Genomic DNA, 26,403 nt, shown 5'->3' on the forward strand with positions numbered 1-26,403 from the left:
CAATCGCTCATAATCTTTCAATAACTCCAACCATCTTCGCTGTCTCAATTCAAGTCTTTTTGTGACATCAAGTATTTAAGACTTTTGTGATCGGTATATACTCGGCACTTTTCACCATACAAATAATGTCGCCAAATCTTCAAGGCAAACACCACTGCAGCCAATTCCAAATCGTGAGTAGGATAATTCCTCTCATGAGGTTTTAACTGCCTCGAAGCATAAGCCACCACTTTTCCTTCTTGCATGAGTACACACCCCAAACCATTTAGAGAAGCATCACTATACACCACAATTCTTTACCTGATTCGGGTTGTATCAACACTGGTGCTTCAGTTAATAACTTTTTCAATTCTTCGAAACTCTGTTGACATTCTTCCGTCCATTCAAATTTAACATCCTTTCGGAGTAGTCTAGTCATAGGAGCAGCAATTATAGAAATCCATTTACAAACCGCCGATAATACCCAGCTAGCCCCAAGAAACTCCTAACTTCAGCTACGTTTTTTGGTGGTTTCCAATCAACAATGGCTGAAATTTTACTAGGATCAACCCGTATACCATCACCTGAAACAATATGACCCAAAAATCCAACTTCCCGGAGCCAAAATTCACTTTTACTAAACTTAGCATACAGCTGCTTATCTCTCAAAGTTTGCAAAACTATCCTCAAATGCTCAGCATGCTCTATCTCATCTTTTGAATAAATTAAAATATCATCTATAAACACCATAACAAATTTGTCCAAATATGGCCGAAATATGCGATTCATTAAATCCATAAACACAGCAGGAGCATTTGTCAACCCGAATGGCATAACTAAAAATTCATAATGACCGTACCTTGTTCTAAAAGCAGTTTTAGGCACATCCGACTCCTTTACCCGTAGTTGGTAATACCCAGATCTCAAGTCAATCTTTGAAAACCATGTCGCTCCTTTTAGCTGATCAAACAAATCATCAATTCTTGGCAACGGATACTTGTTTTTGATTGTCACCTTGTTTAACTGCCGATAATCAACACACAACCTCATAGAACCATCCTTCTTTTTCACAAATAACACGGGAGCACCCCAAGGTGAAAAACTCGGTCTCATAAAACCTTTATCAGTCAACTCTTGCAACTGTGACTTTAATTCCTTCAACTCTGCTGGTGTCATTCTATACGGAGCAATCGAAATCGGAGCTGTTCCCGATATCAAATCAATACCAAATTCTACTTCCCTGACTGGAGGCAAACCCGGCAATTCTTCTGGAAATACGTCCGCAAATTTACACACAACCGGCACTGATTCAACTTTCTTTTCAACTTCTTTTGTATTAATTACATATGCCAAATAAGCTTCATAACCCTTTCTCAGATATCTTTGAGCCGACATTGAAGAAATCACACTAGGCAATGCCTCTGATTTATCTGATTCAACCTGCAGAGTTTCACCATTTTCACACTTTAATTCTATAACCTTTTCTTTGCAATTTATTTTAGCATCATGCAATGTCAACCAATCCATACCCAAAATAACATCAAACTCATCAACGGCACAACATCAAGTCGGCTGGAAAGTAATGATCCCGAATCATTAAAGGACATTTCTTACATACTTTATCAACAGTCACACATTTGCCTAACGGATTCGACACTCTAATCATAAATTCTGTGTTCTCAACAGGTATATTCATACTAGACACCAATTTCATGCACACATATGAATGAGTAGAATCGGGATCAATCAAAGCAATAACATTAACATTATAGAGAGAAATGTACCGGTAATCACATCAGGTGAAGAAGCATATTCACGCGCTTTAATAGCATAAGTTCTAGCCGGAGCCCTTCCTTCAGGTCTAACCGGTGCATCCCTGGCTACATTCTTACTGCTTGTTTCACTTCCAGCTTTTCTCGGATACCTTCCCCTCGAGTCTGCACCACTAGCTTTTACATTCTGAAATTTTTCTTTCTCAGCTCTCTCTGGGCAGTCTCTAATAAAATGATCCGGAGAACCACATCGAAAACATTCATTTGCTCTGCACGGACCAAAATGATTTCTACCACACCGCTGGCACTCGGGTTTAACAAATCTCGAGTTCCCTACACTGGCTGCAGAAGTATTCTGAGATTTAGGACCCACATTTTGCTTCTTATAATTCCCATATGATTGTCCAGCTGAAGCTTGGGAACGAGGATTCATATTCCTTGACTTTCTAGGTTGCTGTGAAAATGAACTACTCATCGGTCTTTTCTTCCAATTTCTAGTCTCAGCCTCTACCTTTTTCTTTTCTTTAAGTAGTTCTTCAGCCTTGCAAGCTCGATCAACCAGTACTACCATTTCTTTTAGTTCAAGGATCCCGACAAATACTTTAATGTCTTCGTTGAGCTCGTCTTCAAATCGTCGGCACATCTTGGCTTCTGTAGGAACATATTCCCTGGCATACTTACTCAATCGAACAAACTCTCTTTCATATTCTGAGACTGTCATATTACCTTGCTTCAGCTCAAGAAACTCTTTACATTTCTGATCAATAAACCTTTCACTAATATATTTCTTCTGAAACTCTTCTTGAAAGAATTCCCAAGTTACCCTCTCTTTCGGTACCACCGAAATCAAAGTCTTCCACCAATTATAGGCTGAATCTCTCAACAAAGATGTAGCACATTTCAAACATTCTTCAGGTGTACAAGATAATTCCTCAAATACCCAGATAGAATTTTCAAGCCAGAACTCTGCTTTCTCTGCATCATCATCAATATTTGCTCTAAATTCTTCAGCCCCTTGTTTACGAATTCTGTCAACGGGGGTTCTGTGAAATTTTATCATATCCATACCTTGAGGCATCGGGGGTACAGGTTGAGGAATTGGGGGAGGTGGGGAGGTCGTACATTTGGGTTCGTACGAACGAACTCAGTGTACCATGCACTCATCATTTGGAGAAAGGCTTCCCGATCCCTTTCTCCTCCTCCCTGACCAACAGTAGGGGTGGGTTTCAGTCGGCGTTGCTCCTTCAGCCGGAGCTGGCGCATTACTCTCTACTTCATCTGCCACAGCTGGATCGGGATCCATTTACTATATAAAAAAATTCATTTAAAAAGGTTAGAAGTCGTCACACTATCACAATTCATACATATGGCATGTATAGCAAAATCCGTACATACAACACGTAGTCCGAGAACCGACTAAACCTGCTCTGATATCACTAAATGTAACGCCCCACGCCCGAGACCGTCGCCGGAGTCGAGTATGAGGTGTTACTAAGCTTAATTTAACATATTTAGAACTTTGGATTATTTATTTCTACATTCACAGCTTTTAAGCTACTTGCATCACAGTCACAAGAAAAATCATATCTCGAGTTACGAAACTCAAAATCAAGATCCGTAAATTTTCCCTAAATCTAGGCTCATATACCTATCTACTAATTTTTTTCTAGAATTTTTGGTTGGGCCAATTAGTACAGTTTATTAGTTAAAGTTACCCCTGTTTCAGGACTTGACTGGTCTGACCTCTGTTTACTACGAACCACATTTCTCTCTGTAAAAAATCCATATGACTATAAGGTTTATTTCTCCTGAAACTAGACTCAATAAGGATTCTGAGAATATAAAATACACTACCTAATTATATCTTTAAAATTTATGGTGAATTTATAAAGTTGGAACAGGGGATTCAGAAACTGCTATGACCCTGTTTCACTAAAATTCAAATATCTTGTAACATATAATTCCTTTACCTGTTTCATTTGTTTCATGTGAAACTAGACATAATAAGCTTCAATTTGATATGTATTCCATCACCAATTTCAATTTCTATGTTTTTTAGTAAATTTTTAAACTCGCGTCAGTGTTGCTGCAGTATTCTGTTTATGGCAAATTTCATCCCTTATATGAGTTTTTATGCACTAAGTATCTTAATAATTTTCCTTAACATCAAATATAATCTAAACTAACTATTTTCATAATTTATCATTATCAAGCATTTCCTCAACCATTCCATCACCATACCATAAGATCATTTACACAAAAAAGGTATATTGCTATACATGCCATACTTAAATTTACAAGCCATTACCAAAAGTCTTCCGGATAGTGTGACTGAGCCTTCGACCTATCCCGACTCCTGAGCTGGCTTGTCCAAAACTACAAAGCATAAATGCTTAGTATGTTCATATGCAAATAATAAGTAACATAACAAACAGTCATACCAATCAACATTAGCATGTATCACTAAAACACATATCACATTTTTAATCATTTTTCATCATCTTATTACCTTATCGTGGTTGTATCAATACTCAACCCGAGGGTTAAATACATACCTATCCAAAATATCCATTTCACATCACTTACCAATACGTCTCTTTACATCTCGAATATTCCTCCATTTGAGTAGAACTTTACCCGTTGAACACATCGGAATATAATTCGGATACATGGATAACTTGCACATAAGTGCCATATATGCAATCAAGCAATCATGTAACCCGCCCATAAGCGAACTCGGACTCAACTCAACGAGCTCGGGTGTTCGCATCCATAAGTGAACTCGGACTCAACTCAACGAGTTCGGATGCCTAGTTACATCTCACGAACTCGGACTCAACTCAACGAGTTCGGATGCTCAACCATCCTAGTGACATGTCACTTGTATCCTAATCTATTCCTAAGGTTCAAACGGGCTTTTTTCCTTGAACACTTATCCTTGCCGTCTTCCGTAGAATGCCGAAATCAATATTCGGTAACAATTATATTTAACAAGTAGCTCGCATAATTTACATATTATTTGAAATTAACCACAAAGCATACATTTCATAATTAAATTCAGCATAGCATATAATTAACATCAATAACTTAAAAATAACAATTATGCTACTTTATTTACACATGAACTTACCTTGGTACCAAAATACAAAGATTTGCAATTTAGTCCACAATCTTTTCTTTTCCACGATTGAGGTCGATTCCACGTCTTTCTTGATTATGGAGCTTGGAAGCTTGAAACAAACCCTAGCTATGGAGAACCCTTGAAATTTCGGCCTAATGAAGAAGATGGACAAAAATTGGCTTTTAATTTTGTTTTTAATTCATTTTAATAACTAAATGACCAAATACCCTTACTACTAAACTTTCCAAAAATTCCTTCCATGTCCTAATTTTGTCCATGAACTTAAAATTGGTCAAATTTCTATTTAAGACCTCCTCATTAATATTCCAAAACAATTTCATACTAAAAACTTCTAGAATGCAAATTTTGCAACTTATTCAATTTAGTCCCTAACTTTAAATTAAACTCGTTATGCCCAAAATTTCTTCACGAAATCTTCACACAATTATGCATTCAAATCATAAACCTCAAAATAATTATAAAATAATTATTTCTATCTCAGATTTGTGGTCACGAAACCACTATTCCGATTAGGCCCTAATTCGGGATATTACAAATATAAAACCTAAAAAAAACTGCAAATTGGGAGAATTAGGAAACAATTGAGGGACAATTGGAATAAAAAAAGAACCATGGACAGGAGTAGAGGATAACAGTTGAGAACAAGGTAGAGATGAAATGAAGAAGAAGAAGGCAGTCCCTCTTAGCTAGTAGTAGACACTGTGATACCGGAGCTGTGGGTTGGATAGAGGAAAGCTATCTTCCTGAAGTTCTTTCTTTACTTCCTTTTTTGTGGTTTCTTAAATTGAATTGATGAAAATGATGCTAAATGTTATTTTGAATCGGGATGTTATTTACTAGCCCATGAGTTAATCTCATTGGGTTGGGATTACTTGATGAAACCTTTATTTCCACTAATGGCTAAAGCCTAGATTAGTTTTAATTTACTATTTCATTCAATGGTATTATTGAATTGCATGCATGTAGTCTCTAGAAATAGATGAATGTGTAGCATATTTACGAAATTAATCTAATTCTAAAAAGATTAGTTTAGGCAGATCATAATTGAATGATATGACTGAGTGTTTAAACAAATACTCATAGCGAACTCTAGACATATTGCAGTGTCTCATACGGAAGGAACTAGAAACAATTGTAGGAACCATACTCAAGGCTTATAAATATATAGTGCTCTAAGTAAGGTAACTTAAGGTCTAGCTCTCGAACAAAGCAGACCACAGTACAACTATTCCAAGCAGGAGAATAAGATTGAACTTGCTGAGGCATTATTGGTTAATGAGAGTAGGTACTTAGTAATCCCAACCTTACAAATCAACATCGTAAATTCTTTATCCTTTGCTGTAACATCTTTGTTTTCACATCCTTAATTGTTTACTAGGTTGTTTTGCACATTTTATACAACATTATTCTCCTAATTGCCACTGTATTATTATTACTATTTTTGCCTTAGCATTAATCTCGTTTTACTATAATAACATAACCATTTTATACCTATTTGATCCCTGTGGAGGTGATCGCACTTATCATTTTATTACTTGATTCGACGTGTATACATGCACACTTTGTATATCGTATTTACATGTGACAATCTTAAGGGGATTTCTTGAGAAGAAGTTTGTATCTGTATGTTTACAAAGGGGTATCCGCCATGATAACCTATTAATTTGGAATTTTGGTGCGTTCGTAGTTATGAATGAGAAAAGTATCCATTAGTCTAAGTTTGTTTGTACCATGTAGGGTTAAATTTGAGTTATCTGGTATCCGCCATATCTGAATAGTATCATGTCTTATTTTGGAATCTTATGAAATCTAAATCATCGTACTTCAGAGCATCTAGGGATCTGTAATAAAGTTTCATGAAAATCATCTGAAGGATTTGTATAGTTCATTATTGGTGTGATCTTGTAGGGTATTGAACAAGAATATGATTAGATTAGTAAACTGAGGATATTCAAATCTGTGTGAGTATCCGCCAATGAATAATCTGTGAATAACTGTTTTGGATTAAGTGTGAGGGTGAAAAGATGGTTTCATAAAGTGGTCTTTGAAGATATTCTTTGAAAAGTTCCTTTAAGGTTTTAAAAATAAGAAAAGATTAAGGTAATGTCTGGTAGTATCTTAAATTAGTTAGGTAGTTAAGAGAGAAATGGTACGATTAAGACTATATTAGTTGGCGTGTAAGTGTAAGCCCGAATCTGTAATAGTATCAACTCAAATAGAAGTAAGTGGTTAAGAAGGGTAGTTGACGTACAAATGTTCATCAAATACTATAAAAGAACCCACCAAAGTATTATGTATTAAGTTCAACTAAGTTCTCTTGAACTTACAATGTTTGTTATTGTTTCAGGTGATGTGGTAAGAGAATATGCTAGGAGGGACTATTCTAGGAGTTCACCAAGGTTGCTTGTAACACCCCACATCCGTACCCCACGCCGGGACAGAATACGAGGCTTTACCCAACTTGAACACATACATTCTCACATTTTCGAGTAACCAAAATTAGGTCAAATTTAAAACTTTTTGATCTTTATCAAGAACTTAATAACAGAGGCCTACGAGGCTTCGAACGTTCATTTAAAACCATTCGGGAATGATTTGGATCTTCCCACATCTCAAAAAAAAAATTACTAGACACAGGGGCACACGCACTTGTGGGTGGGGCAACACGCCTGTGTGACCGATTCGACATGGTAGTACTGTTGGCCCGTGTGGCTCACACGGCCTAAGCAATACAGGGACACGCCCGTGTCCTCTACCCATGTGGAATTAATTCTAAATTCACACCTACAAGGGTTTTCACACGGCCTGACACACGTCTGTGTCCTTGGCCCGTGTCCTTTACACAACCATGACTCGCTCGTGTTCTAGCCTGTGTGTAAAAATCTGGACATTCTATTTCTGATGTCAGCAATTCTTAAGGCTCACACGGCTAAGGCACACACTCGTGTGCTAAGTCATGCCCCTCACACGGCTGAGACATACGGCCGTGTCTCTGCCTGTGTGTTTACTATCAAGCATACTGACTTGCAAGTTTTACGTGCAGGGGACACACGATCGGACAACACACTCATGGGGATGGCCGTGTGTCACACATGGCCTAGACACACACCCGTGTGCCTACCTATGTGGACAAAATAAGGCTATTTACCAAGCCTCTTTGCCACCCTTACTTACATAACTTGCGCAAAATCACTCTATACCAAGACATGGGCACATCACATAGCCAAAATAGTCACAATGGACAACATTTCATTTGTACAATTTACTCATCAATGAAAATATCAACTTCTATTTATAAATCAAAATGAGTATTGACCAGTATTCATGGCCTTATACAAAATAAAGGGATTTACCCCATGTCAACATATTTGGCTATTTCTTAATGATACATAACAATAAAGTCTAGTCCTATAAATGCCATACACAAAACAAGGATTATAACTATACCAAGTGCTCCAGATGATAGTGTGATCGTAGCCTCCGACGTCCGTTGAATCCCCGAGCTATTTAGGCTACACTATAAGGAAATGGAGAAGAGAGAGGGTAAGCATAAAGCTTAGTAAGAAGCATACAAATATATAACAACAACTTTGCCATTTAACAACATGCTCTTAATACAAAAGTAGGCATAAACATAACTTACTTATCACTATCCAATTCCCATCATATAGCATATATCGAACTCTCATCTTATATATATATAACGAATAGGTACATGTATTACTCACAACGCGGTTATACTTTTCTCATGATCTTAAACCATAAATCTCACCGTTGAACCATTCCGAACACTACTGGATATTCATTAAGCCTCAAACACGGGGTGGGATGCTGATGCCATGTCCCAGACATGGTCTTACACTGGCTCATCTTGTAGCCGATGCATGTCCCAGACATGTCTTACACTGGCTTACATCTCGAGGTCGATGCATGTCCCAGACATGTCTTACGCTAGCTCTCACCTCAATGCCGATGCCATGTCCTAGGCATGGTCTTACACTAGCTCACAATAACCCATATGTCATGGCATGAATATCCGATTTATTTCCTAAGGTTCAACCGGGAATGTTACTATCTCAATTTTCTTCATGCATTCTCATTTCCACAATCAAGCAATTCATGCTAAATCAATTCAACACATATAATGACAATGTAGTTGTGTTATTTGCATACAACTTACCTCGGGTTACAAAATATGGTGACTAGTCGATTTAATCAATTTACTTGGCTTTCCCCCGATCTAAGTTTGGAGTTTGAATTTCTTGATCTATAATAACAAAATTCACACTTTTAATCATTTTATCGATCTAGGCATTCAATAAATCTATATTTGAGCAAAATGACCATTTTACCCCTCGGTCTGAATATCAATTTTTATCAAATTTCCTTATCATCCAATCCTAACCTACCCTTTATCTCTCTTATGAAAACCCTAAATTTCTAATATTTCACAACATTACTATCTATTTTACCAACTTTTACAAAATGGTTCAATTAGGGTTTTCATGAGAAATACCTTAACAAAAGTTGTCTATTTCACAACCAAGACTCATATTCTTCCATAAAATTTTAGAAAAAAACCTATTTACTCTCATAGAAAAACCCTATACTTTCAACCATTTTGCAAAATAGTCCCCTCATTTGAAAACTCATGCTTCAAGGGGTCCAAAAATGTAAAAATCATCAACAAAAGCATATGAATCACTCACTTGCAAGAGGAATAAGCTGTTGAAATTTTTGAAGCTCAAAACCCCCAAGAATGGCTGAAAAATCGATGGTAATGAAGAAAGAATGAAAGAAAAGATGATAGCTAGGCTTAGGCATTATTTTATTACACATTATGTCATCTAATTACCTAATGTTGACTTTTCAACATTTTTATCTCCCATGGCAGGACAAGCTAAGATCTAAGGGTATTTTTACCCTTTAAAGACCCCAAAATTAATATTATTAACAATTTGACACCCTTAGCTATCAATTTAAGACTTTTGAACTTTATGCGATTTAGTCATTTTTCACAATTGGACTCACAAACGTCAAAATTAACTCATAAAATTTTTCATGCACTAATATAAACATGCTATGACTCTAAAATAACAATAAAATAATTTTTTAAACTTTGGATTTGTGGTCTCGGAACCACAGTTTCGACTAGCCCCAAAATCGGGTTGTTACATAGCTGCGAGTGGGTTATTATGCATGCAGTGGAAAAGTGCCATATTGTAAGGTTACATTCCAAGTGTTTGTCTTTATTATTATGTGTTGTACTAAGTATGATGTAATAATTTAAATTCCAAATACTTTCTATTGTTTCTTTGAAATTAAGTCCTTAAAAAAATGATAAGAATAGTGTTTTAAATAAAGAGTGTTTGTTTACTATTTCAAATTTCATTAAGTATTATGTGAAGTAACACTTGAGATTTAGACCTGGTGAGTCGGGTCGGGTTGAGGGCATTACAAGATTAGGTCATTAATTGGAAACCATCATTGTCGGGCAATTCAGGGTGGTAATTTGTATACTCAAGTCATCATTGCCGAGCAATCCAAGGTGACGGTTTTATCATATCATTTAGTGAGAAAACCATTATTGCTAGGTAATCCAGGGTGGTAATATATAATTGTATAGCGTCATTTTTTTGGGCAACCCGGGGTGATGGATCTGTGTAATATCCCGAATTAGGGCCTAATCAGAATAGTGGTTTCGGGAACACAAATATAAGATATAAATAATTATTTTATAATTATTTTGAAGTCTATGATATGATTGCATGATTGTGTGAAAATTTCGTTAAGAAATTCTATGCATAAAGTGCTTAATTTGAAATTAGGGACTAAATTGAATAAGTTGTAAAACTTGCATTCTAGAAGATTTTAATATGAAATTACTTTGGAATATTAATTAGGAGGTCTTAAATAGCAATTTATCCAATTTCTAAAATTTTGGACAAAAATGGGCTTGTATATGAAAAATTACAAAGAAAGGCATTAATGACATTTTTGTCATTTGGTAAATATAGTCATTAAAAAGGGAAAAATAACACAAAAATGGACTCATCTTCTCCATAAGGGCTGCTGAATTTTGCTTGTCACCATAGCTAGGGTTTTCAACATTTTTAAGCCTTGATTGTAAGTGATTTTCTAGCCCGTTTTTAATGCTCTTTTCGATTTTAAAATCTAGAAAGCATGTTCTATCATTTCCTAGAAATATTTTGAGCTAGGATGCATGTATGAAAATTTACCCATCTGTGACATAATTGTATTTTGATGAATAATGAAGGAATATGATGGTTTAATGTGTGTTTAACAACTTTTACTTAGTAGTTTTATGTGAAAACACCTAAAAAGGGACTTAATTGTAAAAAAAAGGTAAAATTGATGGTAAAAATATGATTTTTTGTGTAAAATATGGGCTGTTATGGACACTAGGAAATTCGGCTATGCCTAGATGTCATGGGTAATGCATGTAACTCATTGTACAAACTTAAGGACTCAATTGTAAATAATTGAAAAGCTAGGGGTAAAATGGTAATTTTATCCAAGCCCGTATTAGGGGCTGTTTTGATGAATGTGTATATTGAATAAATTAATTTAGTATTTTAGATCAAGAGAAACGAGATTCGAGTCGTGATCAAGGGAAAAATAAAGTTTACTAGGAATAGGCTCGATTTCTAATATTTTGTACCGAGGCAAGTTCATGTGTAAATGTGGTAAAATAATTGTCATTTTAAGTAATTTAATGATATTTATATGATATGATGATTATTATCATGAAATATTATGCTTTGTGGTTATTATTGAGTAATATGCAAATTATGTGAGCTACTTAATAAATATGAAATGCTACCAAGTATCGGTTCCGACATTCCGTGGAAGACGAAAAAGATGTGTGATTGAGGAAAATCCCATTTGAACCTTGGGAATAGATTAGGATACAAGTGACATGTCACTAGGATATTTGAATTCCGAACTCGTTGAGTTGAGTCCGAGTTCACTTATGGATGTGAACGCCTGAGCTCGTTGAGTTGAGTCCGAGTTCGCTTATGGGCGGGTTACATGGTAGCTTGGCTACATAATTTCCGCAGGCTATTGAGTTTGTCTAGCTGCGGGTATGGCACTTATGTGCATGCAATCCGTGTATTCGAATTATATTCTGATGTGTTCAACAGGTGAATCTTAAGTGAATAAGGAGAATACCTAAAACAAATGTGGCATGTTGGTAAGTGTGGTGAATGAGAAAATTTGACAGATATGTGCTTAAACCCTTGAGTTGAGAACTTGGTACGATGAAATCATTGTAAGATAGTAAGTGCAAATGTAACATGAATGTCTTGGTGATATTTATGCAAATGATGTTTTATGTTGGATTGCATGATTATGTTACTTGCTATTTACATGTGAACTTACTAAGCATTTATGCTTACTCCCTCCTTTCCATTCTTCTTAGTTTTGACAAGCCATCTCGGAAATTGGGAACGGTCGGAGGCTCGCTCACACTATCCGTGGACCATTTTCGTATAGTGGCTTGTATATTTTGAGTATGGCATGTATAGCGTTATAATCATTTTGTGTATATGATCTTATGATATGGCTATTGAGTGGTAAGAAAATGTTTGGTAATGATTAGCCATTGGAGTGGCTAATCAAGATCATATTCGGTGTTATGTATGCTTAATGTGCTATCTAATCCATGGAAATTCATAAAAAGGTGAAATTTGCTATAAAATAGTATCATATAGCAACAGTGATGTGAGTTTGAAAAATCACTAAAAATAATAGAGATGGAATTAGATGGTGAATAAAATATTAAATTGAATCTTATTGAGTCTATTTTTATATGGAAGAAACAAAACATGTAAATGAGTTGTATTTTGTGAGAAATTTGAGTTTTGGTGGAACAGGGTCGGAGCGATTTCTGAATCCCCTATTCTAACTTTAGAAATTCAGTAAAAATTGTAAAACATTAATTAGGAGTCATAATTTAAATTTATAGATTCCTTATTGAGTTTAATTTTAATAGAAAAAAACGGCATAGTCATATGAATTCTGTACAGAGAGAAAAGTGATTCGTAGTGAACAGAGGTCAGAGCAGTCAAACACGGAAACAGGGGAAACTTTAACTAATAAACTGTACTAATTGGCCTGACCAAAAATTCTGGAAAACAAATTAGTAAATAGGTATATGAGTCTAGTTTCAGGAAAAATTTACAGATTTGAATTTTGAGTTTCGTAACTCGAGATATAAATTTTTTTAGCGACTATGACGCAGATGGGTAGTTTATTACGAAAGGTGAAATAAATTGTTTGAAATTGTTTAAGTGATAAATTGTCTGTTAACGCCTCGTGCTCGACTCCGGCGATGGTCTCGGGTAAGGGGGTGTTACAATCTATGTATTCGTTTTGAGTTCATGTTGGTTAATAGGGTTAGGGGTGAACAAAACTCAATTCGAATTGAAAAAATCGAAAAAGAATCAAATTTCGAGTTCTAGTCGAGTTGAATTTTACAATTCGATTAACTCAAATAATTCAAGTAATTCAAATAACATATTGGTGTAAATACCCTTTTGGTCCCTATCAATTTTGAAAATAACTAAATTGGTTTCTTTTTTAACAAAAATTACAAAAAGAAATTAAAATAATTTTTAAAAATTCAAAATATTTATAAAAATTCCAAATTTTATTTTTTAAAATTATAAAAATTTTCAAAATTTTCAAAAAAAATGTAAAGAAAGTTAAAATTTTAATTTTTTTTCTAAAATAATAATTTTAGGACCTAAATAAGTTAATTAATGATTCAAGTTTGTCACACTAAATTATCTCAGTTTTATTAATATTTTGTTTTGAAAAAGTTTTCAAATATATTTGGTTTCAAATTTATGTATAATTATTTATACAGTAACAATATTTTAATTTGACATGTTTAATTTTTTAATCTAACACGAACAATTTCACTCAATTCGACCCTAATTTTCAACCTAACATGAACAATTCACTTGATTCGACCCTACCTGACTCGAATTTCATTTTAGTCGACTCAATTCAAAAAAAAAATCAAATCAAGTTAGGGTGATATAAAAAGACTCGCCAACTCGATTAACTCACATTTTTTCACTTGATTCAACTCGACTCTATTCGATCAAATGCTCACCCCTAAATAGGGTTATAAACGAAAGAAATGCTTAATTGATACATGAAATGTTATATTCCATGAAATTTCAGTATGCTAAATGAATTAAAAACAAACCTTGGGGGTCGATTGTGGTTTAATGAGTCAATAGACTCGATAATGATATGCAATATATTATAAAGTGAGACTTATATGCATATACATGTTTGCTAAAGATGATCCACCTGATTAAATAACGAACAAATAAAAATAGCGGAAGAAATTGAGAAATTGAACACACAAATTTAATGTGGAAAAACCCGTCCAAAAAGGATAAAAAACTACGGGTAAAGATAATTATACTATAATGGCAAAAGAACGAAGAGTACAAAAGATAGAGATAAAAATTAAACCCAAAAACCAAGAACCTTCAAAATGTAAACACAAAATTCTCTAAAAGTGTTATGAGTTCTAATATCTAATGGGTGTATTTTCTAAGGTTGTAAAAGAGCCTATTTTAAGTTAATTTCATAGGTCAAATAATAATAAAATAATCTAGACTAATTAGAGTTTGATTGAAACAAATAAACATAATTTAATTGGAAGATTATTTCTCAATTTTGATTGAAATTGGAGTCATACTCAACAAATCTCCACCTTGACTTATATTTCCACAACACCATCTTTGCCAAAGCCCGCCACGGGCCAATCTTGAATTATATAGGGAATTATCTAAGTTGAATTTGTGCTTAGAAACTAGAAGACTTCTAGCCTTCAACTTGTACACTGCCAAATCAAAACTAACCCGAGTATGATTTTCATAAACACAATGTCCTAACTTTTTAAAACCTGTATCCAAAAAAGAGCCTCTCTTTAACAAAACGTTCATACATTTTTCCCTCTTATGACCAAGTTGTCTCCGCTCCAAATGAGTTGACTTTGACTCCGTAAGGGACGAGGGACGTTTGATTTCATCGGTCACTGTAGAACCTTCCAGAATATAAAGACTGTCGGTCCTTTTACCTTTTAACAAAATGAGAGCTCCATGAGATACCTTAATGCCGCTCAACTCGATGCTGATTATGCATCTTTTCGAGTCTAAAATACTCAAGGAAATGAGATTCTTTCATAAATCAAATACATACATGACATCTGAGAGTGTCCTAACCGTCCTATCGTGCATCCTAATTTTAACAGTACCAATACCAATTACCTTACTGGATGAATCATTTCCCATGCGCACAACTCCACCTTCAATTGAACTGTATGTGGAGAACCATTCTCTAATGGGACACATGTAGAAAGAACATCCCGAATCTAGAATCTACTCGGATATAAGTTTGTAGTTATCACTCGTTGACACTAACAAGAAATCATCCCTGCTTTCATCGGCCAAATTAGCACCAACTACATCTTCCTCGTTACTGTCAACAGCTCTTTTATTTCTTAGTTTATAATAATCTACTTTAATGTGACCTAACTTTTTACAATAGCGACACCTTTTGTCTTGCTTCTTTGATGCTACCAAAACGGAAGCTTGCCTATCTGCCTTGCTATCCGAACCAAACTCATTGTTGAGTTTTCCTCTACTCAACAAATTACCCTTCACATATTAGAACGAGAGTTTTTCTCTGCCATAAATCAGGTCTCCCTGAAAGACTTGTATGAAGGGGGTAAATAGTACAATAATAACACAGCCTGAACTTCATTGTCAATCTAAACTTCAATGTTCTTTAAATCATTTAAAAGAGTAATGAATTGACTTATATGATCTCTAAGAAGCTCACCTTCGTTCATGCGAAACATAAATAGACATTTCAACACTAAACGAGTGTCGCATAAAGAGTTTCTCACCTTTTCCACAAGGCAGATGAGATCTTCTCCATCAATACCTCCTGTAATATCGTATTCACGAGGCACAATTGGATTGTACACAATGCCTTTTCATCAAGCTTTTCCCATTCTGTTTGATTTAGATTCTCAGGCTTTTTCCAGGTAACAACCTTTTTTTTGGCCGGTTTCAAGTAGAATTGCCTTCATCCGAACTTACCACAGATTGAAATTTGTGACACCATCGAACTTCTCAATTTCAAATCTCGTTGCTGCCATCTCTGAATGGGTTGATCTACGAAAATTGAACTAGCTCTGATACAACTTGTTGGGGACCGACCTGATTAAACAACGAACAAGGAAAAATAGTGGAAGAAATTGAGAAATTGAACACATAAATTTAACGTGAAAAATCCCTTCCAAAGAGGATAAAAACCACAAGCAAAGATAATTATACTATAATGGTAAAAGAACAAATAGTACAAAAGATGGAGATAAAAACTAAACCCCAAAAAACTCAAAAACAAAGAACCCTCAAAACGTAAACACAAATTTCTCTAAAAGTGTTATGAGTTCTAATATCTAATAGGTGTATTTTCTAAAGTTGTAAAAGAGCCTATTTATAGGCTAAATTCATAGGTTAAATAATAATAAAATAATCTAGACTAATCAGAGTTTGATTGAAACAAACAAATAGATTTTAACTGGAAGATTATTTCTTAAATTTGATTGAAATAGGAGTCATACTCAACAAAAAGTAAATTATATTGATTGTAGCTATATATTTTGCATGAAATGAACCTAATAGCTTATGAAAAGGTTGATAATTTGGTGAACTTATATGCATAATCATTGGTTATATTTGTGCCATTATATAAATGAATGTGTTATATATAGAATGGTTGATATTTGATTTGGAGTTGAATTTGTGCTTGATGCGTACATATATTTATTTATCTTGAATCAAAGATTACCACTGAGTGATTTGCTCAGCATACAATTTGTTTTCCATGCACAGATTAGGTTCAATTCGAGAATCCTAAGCATGGACTTCTGCATCTAGTCAACGATCCCAGACTCAATAATGTTTGTTCATTTTTTTACTTTTGTTATTAGTTGGCATGTACCTAATAGGTTAAGTCATGTTGGTTTTGGTATTTTAAAAATGATATATGTTTGCTTATATGTATATATACAATTTAGATTTAATATAGTTTGGTTTAAGTATTTTGGTTTTTAATGTTTTTATTTGCATTTGGTAGGTTGAATATGGATTGTAATGGTATCAAAATCTAGTTGAATTAGTATAATAGTTTACAATGTTAATAGTTCTTGATGAAATAGCAAGAATATAAATTGGTATGACATGCAATAGGTAGTTAGCTTATAGTTGATATGATGTTAACTGATGTTGGTTGAGGATTTGGTATGTAAATTGATGATATAATGTTGAAATTGTGAACTTATTATGAATTGATGATGTTGTGAATTGGTGAGGAAAGTTGAAGGTTTTCACCAAAAAGATTTTGCAAAAATAGTATGTGACGTCGCGATGAGAAATGACCTGTAATGTCACATTGAGACGAGGAACATCGTCTTCTCGATGAGGCCAAAACAGTGAGTGACATTGCGAGCGATGTTGAGTGGATTGACGTCGTAATGTGACAAACTATTTAACGATGTCATGACATCAGCCCTGTATTTTGAATCTTTTACAATTTAGTATTGATTCGATCTTGGGTTAGCTTTAGAGCTTCCGTAAGCTCATATAAGACTCTAGAATGTTTATTTATCATTATTTGTTTATACTGTTCATATTTGCATGTTAAATGGCTAGAATTGTGACTATTTTGATCATAGTTGCAACAAATGTGACACCTTGTAGCTCTGACTCAGCGATTGGGTCGGGTATAAGGTGTTACACGAAGATTCTAACTTTCTTTCTTTTTCCAATATTGAAAATTTAAATTTCCAAATACAAAAATCAATTAAATAGATTGTTGAAAAAAAATTTATCCTTTGATAATGCTAACCCATTTGTTACTATAATATTGAAATTAATTAAATTAATCTCCTTCTAATTTTTAAAATATTATTTTATGTTTTCATATTATTCTTAATGAAATCAACTCGATAACTCATATTTAATAATTGTCTGCAAAACTTAAATTTCTTTTGATTATATAATATTGAATCTTTCATATTAAGTTAAAAGTAAAGAAAAATCTTTGCAATTAATTAAATTAATTGCTTGTTCTTCATTTGGGTAAGAAGTGATGAAAAAATTCAGAGTTTTGTTTGATATGAAAGAAAAATTAATTAATTAAATTTAATTAATAAAATTAGTTAATTAAATTTAATTAATAAAATTAATTAGTTAATTAATTAATTGTAAGGATTCTTTTTTTCTTTTAAATTAGTATGAAATACTCGGGATCATATAATCAAAAGAAATTTGAGTTTCATGTGCAGTAATTAAATATGATTTATATGAGTTGATTTTAATATGAAAACATAAAATAAAATTTTAAAATTTAAAAGGAGACTAAATTAATTAATTTAATTAATACCAATGTTATATTAACAAATCTATTGACACTAACAAATGATAATTTTTTTCAATAACTTATTTAATTGATTTTAATGTTTTGAAATTTAAAATTTTAATATTTAAAAAAAGAAAGAGGTTTAGAACTTTTGGCAAAAGGTAAACAAGTACAATTTGACAACTTTTAAAGTATTATTTTAGTTTCTATTTTTTTTACTTTAATCCTTAATTTTTTTTACCCTAAGCAATATTTAAAATAAGAAGATAATTTTTAGTTGACCAAAATAAAAATGTGAAGATGATGTGACGTATATTATTAATTTTCGTTAAAAATTTAATAATTGAGTGATTAAAATTTAATAATTTACCGCAATCAAAAAGTTGGATGAGTAAGGCCTTAAAATTTTACTACTATTGATTTGGATTGATATTTTTATTTGGAATCCAAAATAATCTTGATTGTGTTTTTTTTTCCCTAAAAAAATTATTATAGCTCTAATTCAATTAAATAACCACGCATTGAGAAGTTCGAATTTTAAATTGGATAATATAATTTTTTATTCTTAAATTTGGTAATTAGATTTGTTTTGGTATTTTTATTTTTATTTTTTTATATTTTAGTACTTAAATTTGACAACTAAATTTATTTTGACCCCTAAATTTGGATTTCGTCAAGATTTAATGATTTGATCAGTGTTTTTGAAACATGAATGGATTGGTCAGTTAGATAAACAAAAGAATTAAACTGATTGAATCAAAAGCTGATCGAAACTAATAATAAATAAAAAATTAAAACATAAATCTGTAGTTGAATAGGTTTAACTTTTTTAATAAAATTTTAAAAATTTTAAAATTGATTAATTAATTATTATTGGTCTAGCAGTTGAACCGATCAAACCGGTTGAATCGAAAACCAATGGTCTAATCAGTTAAACTATTGATCCGGTTATTAAAACACTATATGTGAATTTATATATATTTTTTAATTTTTAAGTGATGGTGTGGTATAATCTCAAAGTGCCACGTTGCTAGATTTTTATATTTCTCAATTCAAAACTAAAATAAATTTAATTGTCAAGTTCATGTAGAAAAGAAAATAAAAAAAATCCAAAATAGATCTAATTACCAAGTTTATTATCCCAAAATTATATTTTCCATTTCAAAATCATAAAAATCCCTTTTTATTGAATTTAATTAAAATTAGAAGCAAAAATTCATAAAGTCCAAACCGGGTGAAAACTAGAATCCATTTCCCAGCCAACACTAAGCCCAGTCGTCTACAAGTTCATTCATTTCTGCTTGGGGGTCCATTTTACACAGGCCGAACCTTGGAGCCCAAGTTTATGGCTTTTTGGATTAAGGTCAAGTGGTACGCTGCATAGACGAGCATCATTTAGTTTAATTTTTTAGGTTTTTAGGGTTTTCTAAATCAATTAATAATTAATAGTATTAAATATTAAATAATTTATTCTTTTCTTATTATAGTGTCGTCGATTCCTCTCTCATTGCAACAAGTCTAATGGGGTAGGTAACTGAGTTTACTATCTGCAACCAATGCAACTCCAATTAAGTGATAACTCCTTACTTTAAGCAAATTATATGTACTTCACTTTCTCTTTACTTCTAAAGACAACACAACTTTGCTCGAGCAATGCCCATTTTAATGTAAGTAGCCTTGAGTGACTCAACAACCTCCCAATGATAATACTAACAAATGGAAGGTACCTCATCAAGCTTAACATGGACTGAGGGATTTATGTTTGTTTAATAACTAAGGTCTCATTAATTTTGCATGGGTAGAATTTATATTATTGCGTGAAGTAAATCTACCTACTATGAACTTCAAGTTATGTTCAAGAGAATTTAGATGATAAAAGAAATGTACAACCCAAAGGAAAAATAAAAATAAGACAAAGAACACTAACCCAATTTAAAAATTAAATAGCATAAAACATAAATTAATCATCCAAACATTTGATTTATTTTAATTAACTTATGAATTTCTTATTTTTCAAATTTAATTTTAGGTTTAGTCATAAATTAAATTATTTAGATTTAACTTAAATAAATCATCCAAACATTTGAACAAATTCTTTGTTCAGTTTACATTTAACTTAAATAAATTTAAGGCAAATACTAATTTATTTAGGTTTAACCATAAATTAAATTATTTAGATTAAAACAAATTCAATTTTGAAGTGCATCAATCTAACTCCGGAGCATTTAATTACTACTAGTATCTACGATTTTTTTCATGGATTTCAATTTTTAAAATTAAATTCTAGACATTTTTATAAATTAATTAAAATTTAAACACTAAATAAAATTAAAATTCTAAAATTTAGGATTTAATTAAATATAATTTTAATTTTAATTCTAACAAGTTGATAAAAAAAAAAAACCTCTTACCTTGCGTTTAATTTTTAGTAACTTGTTCCTGAGAAGCCCGATGTGAACCAAACTCATTTAGGGATAGGATGGAAACTCTGAAAATCACTTGAAAAACAAAATTTAGAGCATCCGTGATCACAAGCTGGACTCCAAGCAATCGAAAATAAGCAACACTTTGCTTCCGTTTTTCATGCGCATCTCAACTTACCAGGTTTCAAATGTAATACGTGAATAAATTAGGAATTTATCAGAATAAAAAAACAGCCTATAACAGTCCCCGAAAATCCCACAAAAAACTATAATTTTCCAGAATCTATAGTCTTCCTTAAAAAGGAAATTCCGACCCTTACATAGATCCAAATCGAGTGTTGATTTTTCCTGTGATTCAATTACTAATAAATCTAATTCTGGATGAATAAAAAATGAATCAAATAAGGCTGATATCTGTACTGGAATCTGATTAATTACCGAAATAAATTGAAATTAAATCTAACAACGTGAATTCAATAGAAAAATAAGTAACATACATCATTAGATTCCATCAATGATTAGTTTGTTTATTTAATCTTGTCTAAGAATACAAAAAATAGTAGAAAAAAATCAATACCTTTGATTAAGGGTTCACATACCTTAATTATAATTTTCTTCACTTTCGTCCCAACACAAGATTCAATTGTAGAAACCCTACTATTGTTCAAATGTCTAACCTCTATATTCACACTAAGAAGTTGAAAAACCTTGTAAGTTCAATATCCACTTTGCCGAGATAGTACTAGCTATTTGATCATTTAGGTCCACACCTTTTGATCTCAATTTTAATACCAAAAAAAAATAAAAAATCAAGAAATATTTGTGCTCATTTTTCTTTCTCATGTGTGGCAAAAAGTGAGATAAAAAGAATGAGACTTTCTCGTGTGTAGATGTGTGACAATAATGAAATTAGATAGACTAGACTAGGGTTTAAACCAAATTCTCGTTAAACTTTATTGAACTATTCAATTAAGTATTTTCTCATTTTGATTTCCAAATTTTATTATTGTGTGTGACTCATTAGGCTTCCAATATGTTGGTAGAAAACCTAATCTATTTCAAATTAAGAAATAATTATATTTGTAAATAATAAGGAGGATCTAGCAACTCATCCCATTGATCTTATATACTTAATCCAAGTTGGCCTTTTAAGCATCCATAAAGTCTTCTATAGATTCAACATCACTTTCACTACAGTTGTCAGGGTCAATTGCAACTTTACTTACCACTTGAGATGTAAACACAATATAATTGCTTAGGTGCTTATCATCTTTATCCTTTCCATCACCACTCCATGTCACACACAAGGATTTCTTCTTCTTCTTCTTCAGCGTATTGGCACACTCAATTTGTATCTGGCCATACTCCTCACGTTCATGACATCGTAAACCTGTCTTTTTATCACTATGGATCTCCTCATTAGCTATTTCTTTCCCTTTTTTTCCTTTATTAAAGCTTCAACCTCTTTCAAACCCTTTGCTCTTCCTAGATAGCTTCTTGAATGCCTTGTTAAATATTTTTGAGTAAGACTAACTACTCTTGGAGATTTTCAATGGTATTTTTCATCGATTGCAACTAAAGAACCAACATGCAAAGAAATGTTCTTTTATATCTTTACTTTGTCTCTCTTGGCTTCCTTAAAGTTCATCTCAAACATTTAAAGGATCTAATCAACTCACCATTCCTCATCATGTTGATGTTGTTAGCCTTATTTATAGCTATCACGTAGATGGAGAAACATCTTAGAAAAGATTGTAGCACTTTGTGCACAAACCTGACATTTGAGTAATCATCACCATGAGCAAAAACATGGTTATAGATATCACATAACTTAGCATAAAAATCACATAAAATCTCATCTTCTAACATTCTCAACTTCTTAAACATGGAAGCTAATGTATGGAGTTTTAACTATTTCATTGTAGAAGTCCCTTTATGAGCAATTTCCAAAATGGTTCATACTTTTCGAATAATGATGCACTTTGAGATTCTACTGAATTCTTAAGGATCTACACCGTTGAAGATTGCATAAAGGCCTTGGAGTTGCAATTGGTTATTTTGTCCTCTTTAGTAGTCTACATTTTCTTAGGTTTGGGAGCACTAACACCATTAATAAGTACAATTGTTGGTTCCCATACTCTAAAAATAGCTTTCTATACTTTTTTGTCTATTGTCTTGCTACATGCCCTCATACGTGTCTTTTAGTAGGCATAATTTGGCCCATCAAGCATAGATGGCCTGGATATCGGGCTTTCTTCCATGTCTTAGCAAATAAACAACATTATCTTCACCAAATTTATCTAGTGTTTAACTCTGAGGCCAATTGAACGTGTTGATTTTCTTATTCAATTGTTATTTGAGTTACAACTAAAACAGACAACAGAAAATTAAAAATGTATAACAAAGAACATAATCAATTGGCTACGCAATTAAAATCTAATCTTACATTTACAGGTCTTGTTTAGAGAGTAATTCACTATAATCTCAACAACACAAGAGATGATTTAAACTCAACTCACTCACATTTGTTGTATCCTCACTCTCGTACAATTATAAATATTCAACTCTCCTGCTAAGACTTAACAATTTTACACTATAAAAACACTTTTAAATTGTTGTATCTAATATTTTAGGTTAGAAAATACTAAGAGTGGGTAAATTGATATTTTGAAAATCTCTACAAACTTTTATAAATTATAAGGAGAGGGGGATATGCTTGCATAATCAATTTTATAGTGGTTTGACCCTAATTGCCTACCTCCACTTTCTTGATTTACCTCAACCAAGGATTTCACAATTCACTAAACTTGAATTGGTACCTTTTAAGGAAAAAGGTGTAACCATTACAATCCCTATCTTTTTTACAAGGCTAATATAGAACCTCTCCCTAGTTTGTATGGTTAAACTAGAACTCTCTAGCTTTTATAGGCTTAACTAGCAACCCTTCTAATCCCTGTAAGGTTTTATAGTTCAAAAAACTTAAGGATACTATTTACAATAAAAAGAGGAAGAGCAGCCTAACAATGGACCTCTAATAGGTGTTTGTTTGCAAATTAAAGCTCTAAATAAAATATATAAGAATGAGAAAAGATATTACAATAAGCTCTCAATGAATATGTATAAGAGAAATGAAGAAATTATTGGATCTGGTGCCTTACGTGTAGTATATTCGTTTGTAAACTTGTAATTTTTTTTTGAACAGATTGATTAATAAAACAAATTCATTGGTTACATTAATATACTTTGTATAATTTTTCTCATGTGATTTTTTTCATGCAAAGAAAACTAAAAGCAAAGATTGTTAAGTGGTTATCTAATTTTTAATCTAATATTAAGCGGTATTACGTGGTTGGATCGTAATACGGAAAGACAACTTATATTAGTAGACGAACCTAAACATGTCATTAGTTTAATTGGAAATAAGAAAACCAATTGAAAGACAAATATCGGTCTATCAAGTCTAATTGGGGAGATGCTTTGTCCTGGGCATTAGAGGGATGCCTCCTAAAAGATAGAGACATAAATGTGACTGATCGAACTGCCAATACATCAACTGGACCCAAGAAGAATAGATCTTGAATCCATTTATGAATTTATTCACTTATGATGTTCATAGTGTGGCATACCTAAATCCTGAGTGAATGATAGACTCTGTATGCATGACTAGTATATTTTGATGTAAGTAAAGCCTGAGTTCGAATAGATAATGAATCAAAAGTTGGTGCATTGAGTATACGACTTCTACATTATGTAGCATCATTCAAAATAGTGAAATTCTAATAAATCTTGAAAGGAGTTATATTTCATGCCTTTAGACCTAGCTAATTGCTTGTACTTGGTACATTTAATTGCATTTTAGGACATTCCATTAATATTTTTATCATTGCATTAGGAGCTTGGAGTAGAGACGAAAGGAAGAAACCGAAGGCAATTCCTCTTGGCCACCACATGACACTGTGCTGTTGGATTGTAGATTGACTTGGTGACAACCATCTTTCTAAGTTTTTTCGTTATTTCTTACTTTGTTATCTTGTGAATTGATTTGATCAAAACGATGTTGGATGATAGTTTGGATGTGAATTTCAATTGTTAACCTATGAGCTAAATCTCATAGGGTTGGGATTACATGATAAAACTTTTCTTTTTGTTAATGGTTGAAGCATATATTTGGTTTAATCTACTGTTTCATTCAAGTATTTTTATTTCCCAATTGTATACGTTCATTCTCTAGACATAGATAAGTGTGCAATATGCCCATAAACTAAATCTAATTCTAAAAAGGTTAGATTAATTGGACTGAAATGGAATGATACAAGCAGGTATCTGATCGAATACTTCTAACGAACTCTAGACATAGAGTAACGTTTGTATAGAATAAAGAAAATATGATGCAGGGTACCATGCTAAGGCCTATAAACACAGGCTAAGTGACTTGAGATCTAACTCTTGAAAGAAGTAGGTCACTTTAGGTATCTTCTAAGTAGTAGATTGAATACGATTTTGCAGAGGTGTTACTGAAAGTAAGGGCAGATTCTTAGTAATCTCGACCTTCAAAATCAACATCGTAGACCCTTAATCCTTTATCGTAGTATCTTTGCCAAAACATTCTTAGTCATTATTTATTCATTTACAAATTATTTATGTAATTATTCTTGTAATTGTCGTTGCATTTTTACCCTTACTTTGCCTTAGCATTTTTCAGTATTAGTCAATATACATTTTGCACACATCCTTACTACATTAATTTACCACTGCGTACTTAACTTGGTTTTATCATAACATTAATCATAATTCGTTATAATAACTTGACCAGTTTTATACCTAATTTGATCCCTATGGAGACGATCTCACTTATCACTTTATTACTTGATTCGACGTTTATACTTGCACAATTCGCATACCGTTTCACACGTGACAAGTTTTTGGCACCATTGCCGGGGATCGACAATTTGGTGAAATTTGGTTTTGTTATTTTACTTAATTCCACTAGTTTTATTTAAACTTATTTTAATTTCATTTCTATAGGTTTGCCATTAGTGCATGAGAAGAGGCATTCCTGCTAACAAAGAGTATCCTTTTGACCCAGAGATTGAAAGAACTTTACTAAGAAGGCAAAAGAACTGCAAAAAATGGCTAGGAACGGGAATGATTATGGTCTCAATGATAATCCAAATGGTCAAGATATTAATCCTTCTATTTGTAGGGTGATACCTAGTTTGAATGATAATTTGAATGGTTAGACGCTAATCCTCATGTTCGTAGAGTGATATATGACTAAGACAGACCAATCCGAGAGCTGTTGTGCCAATTTTAGGTGAACTTAAGCCAGGGATAGTCAGACCACAAATATAGGCTCAGCAGTTTGAGCTAAAATTGGTAATGTTTCAGATGTTACAAACAATAGGACAGTTTAGTGGATTACCCACCGAAGATCTAAGGCTGTAGTTAAGACTTTTTCTAGATATGTTCCTGAAGACGCTTTGCAGCTTGAACTGTTTCTATATTATTTAAGAAATCATGCACGAGTGTGGTTGAATACTTTTTTGTCAGAAATAGTGGCATCATGGAATGATTTTTTCTACGATATAATCCCCTAAATATGAATACC

At 32.8% G+C, this 26,403-nt stretch overlaps 1 long non-coding RNA gene across 1 annotated transcript; it reads right to left on the bottom strand.

The window, feature by feature from the left end:
* Nucleotides 1-19,563: 19,563 nt before the first annotated feature.
* Nucleotides 19,564-21,525, bottom strand: LOC107896162 (uncharacterized). Its single transcript, XR_001683624.2, has 3 exons — nt 21,395-21,525; nt 20,784-20,860; nt 19,564-19,748 (listed from the first exon to the last, which is right to left on the bottom strand). It is a non-coding gene; the product is annotated as an uncharacterized lncRNA (long non-coding RNA).
* Between the last annotated feature and the right edge of the window lie 4,878 nt (nt 21,526-26,403).

This window comes from Gossypium hirsutum, chromosome A06, assembly GCF_007990345.1.
Source record: "Gossypium hirsutum isolate 1008001.06 chromosome A06, Gossypium_hirsutum_v2.1, whole genome shotgun sequence".
Classification (NCBI taxonomy): Eukaryota; Viridiplantae; Streptophyta; class Magnoliopsida; order Malvales; family Malvaceae; genus Gossypium; species Gossypium hirsutum.